Below are 12,618 nucleotides of genomic sequence, written 5' to 3'. Positions count from 1 at the left end.
GTCAGAGGAGAGACAGTAACTAACTGTCTCTGTCAGAGGAGAGACAGTAACTGTCCCTGTACCGACCATGGAAAGTCCCAGACTGAGTGTTAGCTAATGACACTAAATACCTATTATGGGGAGATCTGGAACTAGTTTGCTTGTTTGGGACTTCATTTACCCAAATCCTTTCCAGAACAACTTCTTTACCAGAACTATTTTGTCATGAAACCTGAAAAGGAACAAAACATTGGTGAAGGGAGACTGTCTTCCGATAATACATTGACTCACTCAACCACAACACAAAACATCTAGCTAACCAGAGTTTGACAACCACCACATCAATGCATTGACTGGAGTAATGAAATCAATGCAAAACAAGTAAAAAGTAGAGAAATTGTTCACAGATGAAAGCTGTTACAACAGAGAGAGAGAGAGAGAGAGAGAGGGGAGAGAGGAGGGAGAGAGAGAGAGAGAGAGAGATAGAGAGAGAGAGAGAGGAGAGAGAGAGAGGAGAGAGAGAGAGAGAGAGAGGAGACCATTGCAGAGAGTGGGGTATGGAAGAGAGAGACAAACAGAGAGAGAGATTCAACAAAAACAAAACGTACATCTTCCCTTGTCAAACAAACTGATCCTTTGTCTGTGTGCCCTCTGGACGCTTTCATCAGTAGCAGATGTGGCCCAGTGAGCAATACAGGTCACTTAGATAGAATGGTGTCTCCAGTGTAAGGTGTCACCCAAGCTGTACCACAGAGTAATGAGGGAGGGGGAAAGGGAGAGAGGAGAGAGAGAGACAGACAGACAGAGTAGCCCTTCTCTCCTCTCTTGGTCCTGTTCTCTGGTATCTTGGTCATGTTCTCTGTTCTCTTGGTCCTGTTGTCTCCTCTCTCTTGGTCCTGTTCTCTGTTCTCTCCTCTCTCTTGGTCCTGTTCTCTGTTCTCTTGGTCCTGTTGTCTCCTCTCTCTTGGTCCTGTTCTCTGTCCTCTCCTCTCTCTTGGTCCTGTTCTCTGTTCTCTCCTCTCTCTTGGTCCTGTTCTCCTGGTCCTGTTGTCTCCTCTCTCTTGGTCCTGTTCTCTGTTCTCTCCTCTATATTGGTCCTGTTCTCTGTTGTCTCCTCTCTCTTGGTCCTGTTCTCTGTTCTCTTGGTCCTGTTCTCTGTTCTCTGTTCTCTTGGTCCTGTTCTCTGTTCTCTGTTCTCTTGGTCCTGTTCTCTCCTCTCTCTTGGTCCTGTTCTCTGTTCTCTCCTCTCTCTTGGTCCTGTTCTCTTGTTCTGTCCTCTCTCTTGGTCCTGTTCTCTTGTTCTGTCCTCTCTCTTGGTCCTGTTCTCTGTTCTCTTGGTCCTGTTCTCTGTTCTCTCCTCTCTCTTGTTCCTGTTGTCTCCTCTATCTTGGTCCTGTTCTCTGTTCTCTCCTCTCTCTTGGTCCTGTTCTCTGTTCTCTCCTCTCTCTTGGTCCTGTTCTCTGTTCTCTCCTCTATATTGGTCCTGTTCTCTGTTCTCTCCTCTATATTGGTCCTGTTCTCTGTTCTCTCCTCTATATTGGTCCTGTTCTCTGTTGTCTCCTCTCTCTTGGTCCTGTTCTCTGTTCTCTTGGTCCTGTTCTCTGTTGTCTCCTCTCTCTTGGTCCTGTTCTCTGTTCTCTCCTCTCTCGTGGTCCTGTTCTCTCCTCTCTCTTGGTCCTGTTCTCTGTTCTCTCCTCTCTCTTGGTCCTGTTCTCTGTTCTCTCCTCTCTCTTGGTCCTGTTCTCTGTCCTCTCCTCTCTCTTGGTCCTGTTCTCTGTTCTCTCCTCTCTCTTGGTCCTGTTCTGTTCTCTTGGTCCTGTTCTCTGATCTCTCTTGGTCCTGTTCTCTCCTCTCTCTTGGTCCTGTTCTATGTTCTCTTGGTCCTGTTCTCTCCTCTCTCTTGGTCCTGTTCTCTCCTCTCTCTTGGTCCTGTTCTCTGTTCTCTTGGTCCTGTTGTCTCCTCTCTCTTGGTCCTGTTCTCTGTTGTCTCCTCTCTCTTGGTCCTGTTCTCTGTTCTCTCCTCTCTCTTGGTCCTGTTCTCTGTTGTCTCCTCTCTCTTGGTCCTGTTCTCTGTTCTCTCCTCGCTCTTGGTCCTGTTCTCTGTTCTCTCCTCTCTCTTGGTCCTGTTGTCTCCTCTCTCTTGGTCCTGTTCTCTGTCCTCTCCTCTCTCTTGGTCCTGTTCTCTGTTCTCTCCTCTCTCTTGGTCCTGTTCTCTGTTGTCTCCTCTCTCTTGGTCCTGTTCTCTGTTCTCTCCTCGCTCTTGGTCCTGTTCTCTGTTCTCTCCTCTCTCTTGGTCCTGTTGTCTCCTCTCTCTTGGTCCTGTTCTCTGTCCTCTCCTCTCTCTTGGTCCTGTTCTCTGTTCTCTCCTCTCTCTTGGTCCTGTTCTCTGTTCTCTCCTCTCTCTTGGTCCTGTTCTCTGTTCTCTCCTCTATATTGGTCCTGTTCTCTGTTCTCTCTCTCTTGGTCCTGTTCTCTGTTCTCTCCTCTCTCTTGGTCCTGTTGTCTTGTTCTGTCCTCTCTCTTGGTCCTGTTCTCTTGTTCTGTCCTCTCTCTTGGTCCTGTTCTCTGTTCTCTTGGTCCTGTTCTCAGTTCTCTCCTCTCTCTTTGTCATGTTCTCTGTTCTGTCCTTTCTCTTGGTCCTGTTCTCTCCTCTATATTGGTCCTGTTCTCTGTTCTCTCCTCTCTCTTGGTCCTGTTCTCTCCTCTCTCTTGGTCCTGTTCTCTGTTCTGTCCTCTCTCTTGGTCCTGTTCTCTGTTCTCTCCTCTCTCTTGGTCCTGTTCTCTGTTCTCTCCTCTCTCTTGGTCCTGTTCTCTGTTCTCTCCTCTCTCTTGGTCCTGTTCTCTGTTCTCTCCTCTCTCTTGGTCCTGTTCTCTCCTCTCTCTTGGTCCTGTTCTCTGTCCTCTCCTCTATATTGGTCCTGTTCTCTGTTCTGTCCTCTCTCTTGGTCCTGTTCTCTGTTCTCTCCTCTCTCTTGGTCCTGTTCTCTGTTCTCTCCTCTCTCTTGGTCCTGTTCTCTGTTGTCTCCTCTCTCTTGGTCCTGTTCTGTTCTCTTGGTCCTGTTCTCTGATCTCTCTTGGTCCTGTTCTCTGATCTCTCTTGGTCCTGTTCTCTCCTCTCTCTTGGTCCTGTTCTCTGATCTCTCTTGGTCCTGTTCTCTGATCTCTCTTGGTCCTGTTCTCTCCTCTCTCTTGGTCCTGTTCTCTCCTCTCTCTTGGTCCTGTTCTCTGTTCTCTCCTCTCGCTTTGCCCTGTTCTCTGTTCTCTTGGTCCTGTTCTCTGTTCCTGCTTACCACTGAGAGATGATCTGGTCTGGCATCATGCTAACCACTGAGAACAGAGAGTATCCAGATAACTGCACATAACTCAGCCCAATATGACAGATGTCTTACTTCGTATGCAGTTACTATTTTACCTGGGGACAACCAGGAAGTCAAAACAACCAGTAGCTTCTGACCAGGGGACAACCAGGAAGTCAAACAACCAATAGCTTCTGACCTGGGGGCAACCAGGAAGTCAAACAACCAGTAGCTTCTGACCTGGGGACAACCAGGAAGTCAAATAACCACAGCTTCTGACCTGGGGACAAATCCAGGAAGTCAAAACAACCAATCATAAAAACGTCTACAGCGGCACCACAGAGAGCATCTTGACTGGCTCTCACTGCTTGGTATGGCAACAGCTTTGCATCCGACCACACAGGCTCTACAGAGGGTAATGCTCCCACAGAGGGCAATGCTCTACAGAGAGTAATGCTCTATAGAGGGTAATGCTCCACAGATGGTAATGCTCCACAGAGGGCAATGCTCTACAGAGAGTAATGCGCCACAGAGGTAATGCTCCACAGAGGGTAATGCTCCACAGAGGGTAATGTCTACAGAGTGTAATGCTCTACAGAGGGTGATGCTCTACAGAGGGTGATGCTCTCTACAGAGGGTAATGCTCTACAGAGGGTAGTGCTCTACAGAGGGTAATGCTCTACAGAGGTAGTGCTCTACAGAGGTAGTGCTCTACAGAGGGTAATGCTCTACAGAGGGTAAGGCTCTACAGAGGGTAGTGCTCTACAGAGTGTAATGCATACGGCCCAGTACATCACTGAGGCTGAGCTCCCTGCCATCCAGGACGTGTCAGAGGAAGATCCTAAAAATGGTCAGACTCCAGCCACCCAAGTCATAAACTATTTGCTCTGCTACCGCACGGCAAGTGGTCCCAATGAACCAAGTCTGGAACCAAGTCTGGAACCAAGTCTGGAACCAACAGGACCCTGAACAGCTTCTACCTCCAAGCCATAAGACTGATGAATAGTAAACCAAATAGCTACCTGGAAGATCTGCATTGACCCTTTTGCACTATTCAATTCAATTCAATTCACTTTATTGACATGGGAAGTTAAATGATTTACATTGTCACATATAACAGAAACGGTGGGACCAACAGCAATAATAATAGTAGTGTAAATGGGATTCCCATTAACAGCAACAATATTAATGAGAACAACAACACATTAAAGCAGTGGTAGTAGACCAGTCTCAACCTGACTGAGAAGACACATGACCTGGTAGTAGACCAGTCTCAACCTGACTGAGAAGACACATGACCTGGTAGTAGACCAGTCTCAACCTGACTGAGAAGACACATGACCTGGTAGTAGACCAGTCTCAACCTGACTGAGAAGACACATGACCTGGTAGTAGACCAGTCTCAACCTGACTGAGAAGACACATGACCTGGTAGTAGACCAGTCTCAACCTGACTGAGAAGACACATGACCTGGTAGTAGACCAGTCTCAACCTGACTGAGAAGACACATGACCTGGTAGTAGACCAGTCTCAACCTGACTGAGAAGACACATGACCTGGTAGTAGACCAGTCTCAACCTGACTGAGAAGACACATGACCTGGTAGTAGACCAGTCTCAACCTGACTGAGAAGACACATGACCTGGTAGTAGACCAGTCTCAACCTGACTGAGAAGACACATGACCTGGTAGTAGACCAGTCTCAACCTGACTGAGAAGACACATGACCTGGTAGTAGACCAGTCTCAACCTGACTGAGAAGACACATGACCTGGTAGTAGACCAGTCTCAACCTGACTGAGAAGACACATGACCTGGTAGTAGACCAGTCTCAACCTGACTGAGAAGACACATGACATGGTAGTAGACCAGTCTCAACCTGACTGAGAAGACACATGACCTGGTAGTAGACCAGTCTCAACCTGACTGAGAAGACACATGACCTGGTAGTAGACCAGTCTCAACCTGACTGAGAAGACACATGACCTGGTAGTAGACCAGTCTCAACCTGACTGAGAAGACACATGACCTGGTAGTAGACCAGTCTCAACCTGACTGAGAAGACACATGACCTGGTAGTAGACCAGTCTCAACCTGACTGAGAAGACACATGACCTGGTAGTAGACCAGTCTCAACCTGACTGAGAAGACACATGACCTGGTAGTAGACCAGTCTCAACCTGACTGAGAAGATACATGACCTGGTAGTAGACCAGTCTCAACCTGACTGAGAAGACACATGACCTGGTAGTAGACCAGTCTCAACCTGACTGAGAAGATACATGACCTGGTAGTAGACCAGTCTCAACCTGACTGAGAAGACACATGACCTGGTAGTAGACCAGTCTCAACCTGACTGAGAAGATACATGACCTGGTAGTAGACCAGTCTCAACCTGACTGAGAAGACACATGACATGGTAGTAGACCAGTCTCAACCTGACTGAGAAGACACATGACCTGGTAGTAGACCAGTCTCAACCTGACTGAGAAGACACATGACCTGGTAGTAGACCAGTCTCAACCTGACTGAGAAGACACATGACCTGGTAGTAGACCAGTCTCAACCTGACTGAGAAGACACATGACATGGTAGTAGACCAGTCTCAACCTGACTGAGAAGACACATGACCTGGTAGTAGACCAGTCTCAACCTGACTGAGAAGACACATGACCTGGTAGTAGACCAGTCTCAACCTGACTGAGAAGACACATGACCTGGTAGTAGACCAGTCTCAACCTGACTGAGAAGACACATGACCTGGTAGTAGACCAGTCTCAACCTGACTGAGAAGATACATGACCTGGTAGTAGACCAGTCTCAACCTGACTGAGAAGACACATGACCTGGTAGTAGACCAGTCTCAACCCTGACTGAGAAGATACATGACCTGGTAGTAGACCAGTCTCAACCTGACTGAGAAGACACATGACCTGGTAGTAGACCAGTCTCAACCTGACTGAGAAGATACATGACCTGGTAGTAGACCAGTCTCAACCTGACTGAGAAGACACATGACCTGGTAGTAGACCAGTCTCAACCTGACTGAGAAGACACATGACCTGGTAGTAGACCAGTCTCAACCTGACTGAGAAGACACATGACCTGGTAGTAGACCAGTCTCAACCTGACTGAGAAAGACACATGACCTGGTAGTAGACCAGTCTCAACCTGACTGAGAAGACACATGACATGGTAGTAGACCAGTCTCAACCTGACTGAGAAGACACATGACCTGGTAGTAGACCAGTCTCAACCTGACTGAGAAGACACATGACCTGGTAGTAGACCAGTCTCAACCTGACTGAGAAGACACATGACCTGGTAGTAGACCAGTCTCAACCTGACTGAGAAGACACATGACCTGGTAGTAGACCAGTCTCAACCTGACTGAGAAGACACATGACCTGGTAGTAGACCAGTCTCAACCTGACTGAGAAGACACATGACCTGGTAGTAGACCAGTCTCAACCTGACTGGAGAAGATACATGACCTGGTAGTAGACCAGTCTCAACCTGACTGAGAAGACACATGACCTGGTAGTAGACCAGTCTCAACCTGACTGAGAAGACACATGACCTGGTAGTAGACCAGTCTCAACCTGACTGAGAAGACACATGACCTGGTAGTAGACCAGTCTCAACCTGACTGAGAAGACACATGACCTGGTAGTAGACCAGTCTCAACCTGATTGAGAAGACACATGACCTGGCAGTAGACCAGTCTCAACCTGACTGGTCTACTACCAGGTCATGTGTCTTCTCAGTCAGGTTGAGACTGTCTGTGACGACCGGTCTCTATAGCCAGACTGTCCTCTCTGGGCAGCCAGGTTTGTCTGTGACGACCGGTCTCTATAGCCAGACTGTCCTCTCTGGGCAGCCAGGTTTGTCTGTGACGACCGGTCTCTATAGCCAGACTGTCCTCTCTGGGCAGCCAGGTTTGTCTGTGACGACTGGTCTCTATAGCCAGACTGTCCTCTCTGGGCAGCCAGGTTTGTCTGTGACGACTGGTCTCTATAGCTAGACTGTCCTCTCTGGGCAGCCAGGTTTGTCTGTCCCGGTCTCTATAGCCAGACTGTCCTCTCTGGGCAGCCAGGTTTGTCTGTGACGACCGGTCTCTATAGCCAGACTGTCCTCTCTGGGCAGCCAGGTTTGTCTGTGACGACCGGTCTCTATAGCTAGACTGTCCTCTCTGGGCAGCCAGGTTTGTCTGTGACGACCGGTCTCTATAGCCAGACTGTCCTCTCTGGGCAGCCAGGTTTGTCTGTGACGACCGGTCTCTATAGCCAGACTGTCCTCTCTGGGCAGCCAGGTTTGTCTGTGACGACTGGTCTCTATAGCCAGACTGTCCTCTCTGGGCAGCCAGGTTTGTCTGTGACGACTGGTCTCTATAGCTAGACTGTCCTCTCTGGGCAGCCAGGTTTGTCTGTGACGACCGGTCTCTATAGCCAGACTGTCCTCTCTGGGCAGCCAGGTTTGTCTGTGACGACTGGTCTCTATAGCCAGACTGTCCTCTCTGGGCAGCCAGGTTTGTCTGTGACGACCGGTCTCTATAGCCAGACTGTCCTCTCTGGGCAGCCAGGTTTGTCTGTGACGACCGGTCTCTATAGCCAGACTGTGCTCTCTGGGCAGCCAGGTTTGTCTGTGACGACCGGTCTCTATAGCCAGACTGTGCTCTCTGGGCAGCAAGGTTTGTCTGTGACGACCGGTCTCTATAGCCAGGCTGTCCTCTGGGCAGCAAGGTTTGTCTGTGACGACCGGTCTCTATAGCCAGACTGTGCTCTCTGGGCAGCCAGGTTTGTCTGTGACGACCGGTCTCTATAGCCAGACTGTCCTCTCTGGGCAGCAAGGTTTGTCTGTGACGACCGGCCTCTATAGCCAGACTGTGCTCACTGAATCTGTACCTAGTCAATGTTTTCCTCAGTTTTCTATCAGTCACAGTGGTCAGATAGTCTGACACCATGTACTGTCTGAAGCATTGAAGTTTACTTAGATTTTTTTGTGGTGTCTTTCCAATAGGTGATGTATTTTTCTTTTTGCTTTGTGATGATTTGGTTGGGCCAGATTTTCTGAGTGCTGTCCTGAGACTCTATGGGGTTGGTTTGGGTTAGTGAACTGAGCCTCAGAACCAGCTGGCTGAGGGGACTCTTCTCTTGTATCATCTCTTGACACTGCAGAGCTGTGTGATGGAATGTTTTGGGGTCACTTGTTTTTAGATGTGATGTCTCTTTTCTCTATTTGAATGAGGAGGGTTTCGGCCCCATTCTGCTCTACAGGCGTTATTTGGAGTTTTTCTTTGCACTTGCAACACAGTCTGGTAAAACTCTGCATGCAGTATTTCCATTGGATGTTTGTCCCATTTGGTGAATGAATGATTAGTTGGTGGACCCCATACTTCACTGCCTTATAGAGCAACTGGTTCAACAACTGATGAGCTTTTGTTGTTGCCAGATTCTAATAGAAATTTAGATTTTAATGTTCCTTTTAACGGCATAGAAGGCTCTTCTTGCTTTGTCTCTCAGCTCCTTCACAGCCATGTGAAACTTCCTGTGTTGCTGATATTTAGTCCTAGATATGTGTAGGTTTTGGTGTGTTCTAATAGAACTGTGTCCAAATATAATGTCTATTTTTCATCCTGATTTCCAGACCTTTTTTCGAATATCATTATATTCAGGGGGTTTTTTTTAGAGCCCAGTTCTGACAGAACCTGTGGTTAACGGTCAGAGCCCAGGTCTGACAGAACCTGTGGTTAACGGTCAGAGTCCAGGTCTGACAGAACCTGTGGTTAACGGTCAGAGTCCAGGTCTGACAGAACCTGTGGTTAACGGTCAGAGTCCAGGTCTGACAGAACCTGTGGTTAACGGTCAGAGTCCAGGTCTGACAGAACCTGTGGTTAACGGTCAGAGTCCAGGTCTGACAGAACCTGTGGTTAACGGTCAGAGTCCAGGTCTGACAGAACCTGTGGTTAACGGTCAGAGTCCAGGTCTGACAGAACCTGTGGTTAACGGTCAGAGCCCAGGTCTGACAGAACCTGTGGTTAACGGTCAGAGTCCAGGTCTGACAGAACCTATGGTTAACGGTCAGAGTCCAGGTCTGACAGAACCTGTGGTTAACGGTCAGAGTCCAGGTCTGACAGAACCTGTGGTTAACGGTCAGAGCCCAGGTCTGACAGAACCTGTGATTAACGGTCAGAGCCCAGGTCTGACAGAACCTGTGATTAACGGTCAGAGTCCAGGTCTGACAGAACCTGTGGTTAACGGTCAGAGCCCAGGTCTGACAGAACCTGTGATTAACGGTCAGAGCCCAGGTCTGACAGAACCTGTGGTTAACGGTCAGAGCCCAGGTCTGACAGAACCTGTGGTTAACGGTCAGAGCCCAGGTCTGACAGAACCGGTGCAGATGATCTCGGTGCAGCTGTAACTCCTCCTTAGTGGGAGACAGCAGCACCAGGCCATCTGCGTACAGCAGACACTTGATTTCAGTGTTGTGTAAGGTGATACCAGGTGCTGCAGATTCTTCTAATGTTTTTGCCAATTCATTAATGTAGATGTTAAATAGTGTTGGACTTATTGGGCAGCCCTGTTTCACTCCACGTCCCTGAGAGAGGATGTCTGTTTGCTTGTTGCCAATTTTAACAGCACATTTGTTTTTAGTGTACATTGATTTAATAACATCATATGTTTTCCTCCAATACCACTTTCTATTAGTTTATTTAAAAAAGACCTTTGTGCCAAATTGAATCAAATGTTTTCTTGAAGTCTATAAAACACGAGAGATTGTGCCTTGGTTTACTTGCTGGTCAATTAGAGTGTGGAGGCTGGAAATGTGGTCTGTTGTATGATCATTTAATTTTTTAAATCCAATCTGGTTTCTGCTCAGGACGTTGTGTTCATCAAGGAAATGGTGTCGTCTGCTATTTATGGTACCGCAGAGAATTTAACTCTTTGGACTCATCACATGAGCTGCTGCTACTGTTTATGATCTATCCTGTTGCCTAGTCCTTCTGTAGCTCAGTTGGTAGAGCATGGCGCTTGTAACGCCAGGATAGTGGGTTCGATTCCGGGACCACCCATACGTAGAATGTATGCACACATGACTGTAAGTCGCTTTGGATAAAAGCGTCTGCTAAATGGCATATATTATTATTTTTTTAGTCACTTTATCCCTACCTATATCTACCTCAATTACATCGCACCCTGCACAACAACTCAGTACTGGTACCCCGTGTATATAGTCAAGTTATTACCTCGTACCCCTGCACATCAACTCAGTACTGGTACCTCGTGTATATAGTCAAGTTATTACCTCGTACCCCTGCACATCAACTCAGTACTGGTACCTCGTGTATACAGCCAAGCTATTACCTCGTACCCCCTGCACATCAACTCAGTACTGGTACCTCGCACCCCTGCACATCAACTCAGTACTGGTACCTTGTGTATACAGCCAAGTTATTACCTCGCACCCTGCACATCAACTCAGTACTGGTACCTCGTGTATATAGTCAAGTTATTACCTCGCACCCTGCACATCAACTCAGTACTGGTACCCCTCGTGTATATAGTCAAGCATACCTCGTACCCTGCACATCAACTCAGTACTGGTACCTCGTGTATATAGTCAAGTCATTACCTCGTACCCCTGCACATCAACTCAGTACTGGTACCTCGTACCCCTGCACATCAACTCAGTACTGGTACCTCGTACCCCTGCACATCAACTCAGTACTGGTACCTCGTATATAGTCAAGTCATTACCTCGCACCCCTGCACATCAACTCAGTACTGGTACCTCGTACCCCTGCACATCAACTCAGTACTGGTACCTCGTACCCCTGCACATCAACTCAGTACTGGTACCTTGTGTATACAGCCAAGTTATCGTTATTCCTTGTGTTATTATCTTTTCTATATTTTTCTCTCTACATTGTTGGGAAGGGCCCGTCAGTCAGCATTTCATTGTTAGTCTACACCTGTTGTTTACCATGTGACAAATAACATTTGATTTGAGTCCTTATGTGTGTGTCTGAGTGCATGCCTCTGTACGTGTTTGACTGTGTGTGTGTGTATGTGTATGAGTATGTGTGTGTGTGTGTGTGTGCATGCCTCTGTACGTGTGTGTGCATGCTCTGTACGTGTGTGTGTGTGTGCATGCCTCTGTACGTGTGTGTGTGTGTGTGAGTGAGTGCGTGTGTGTGAGTGAGTGCATGCTCTGTGTGTGTGTGTGTGTGTGTGTGTGTGTGTGTGTGTGTGTGTGTGTGTGTGTGTGTGTGTGTGTGTGTGCCTCCCTACCTGCAGTATCAGTAACATCTGTATGATAGAGGGGGACGCGGGCGCGGGGCGGGACAGGGGCGTCCTCCAGCTTGATGTTCAGAGTGATAATGCTCCTGAAGTGAAGCAGGGCCAGCTGCCGCACCGACGGCTCCTTACCCTGGTGGAGATTACACACAGAGATTACACAGAGATTACACAGAGATTACACACAGATAGAAACACATGGAAAGAGACACAGAGAGAGAGACACACCTACACACAGAGAGAGAGAGAGAGAGAGAGAGAGAGAGACACACACACACCATGCTTAGGGCCACTCAACATTCTATTGTATGTTGAAATGCTTTTGGAAAAAATCTATCAAATTCTCTCATTTGTTTTGGACAGCTCTGTTGTGTAAGAATGTGCACTGGACTTTAAAAAAATAACTTACTGTTCAAGTGGCTACTGTATGTTGCTTTTTAGTTGTCTGAGTACAACGGAAACACTACAGGAGAAGTAACCAGTGCTTGACTTGGGCAGGAGCTCACCGGAGCAGATCACCAGCACCTCACATGTTCTACTACTGGAGCTGCTGCTCCTCTTATAGAATATTAGCTCACAAGTATTGTGGAGCTCCTGCAACTGAATATAGACAGTACTGACACCCAAAATGAGTAACTGTACCTGTACTGGGTAGAAGATAGCCTGAAGCATGGACAGAACATCACAGAAGAAGAAGTCCCACGTCTCTGCCAAGGAGTCCAATAGCTTCTGACCTGGAGACAACCAGGAAGTCAAAATAACCAATCAGAAAGTAGCAATGGTGCTAATTAGCATGGACTCAAAAAAGTGTGAATGTTCTATGCAGGTATTTCTCATGGTTTGTCACGGATACATATCCTGAAAAACCACAAACACCAGCAGAGAGATGCATCAACACCCCTCTCTCACACAACAACACCCCCTCCTCACACATCAACACCCCTCTCTCACACATCAACACCCCTCTCTCACACATCAACACCCCTCTCTCACACATCAACACCCCCTCTCTCACACATCAACACACCCTCTCTCACACATCAAC

At 47.9% G+C, this 12,618-nt stretch overlaps 1 pseudogene; it reads right to left on the bottom strand.

The window, feature by feature from the left end:
- The window catches only part of LOC127921312 (proline-rich protein 5-like), a 39,366-nt pseudogene that overhangs the window by 7,605 nt on the left and 19,143 nt on the right, over positions 1–12,618 (bottom strand).

This window comes from Oncorhynchus keta, unplaced genomic scaffold, assembly GCF_023373465.1.
Source record: "Oncorhynchus keta strain PuntledgeMale-10-30-2019 unplaced genomic scaffold, Oket_V2 Un_contig_22006_pilon_pilon, whole genome shotgun sequence".
Taxonomy (NCBI): domain Eukaryota; kingdom Metazoa; phylum Chordata; class Actinopteri; order Salmoniformes; family Salmonidae; genus Oncorhynchus; species Oncorhynchus keta.
This window is presented reverse-complemented; position numbering and strand designations above follow the sequence as displayed.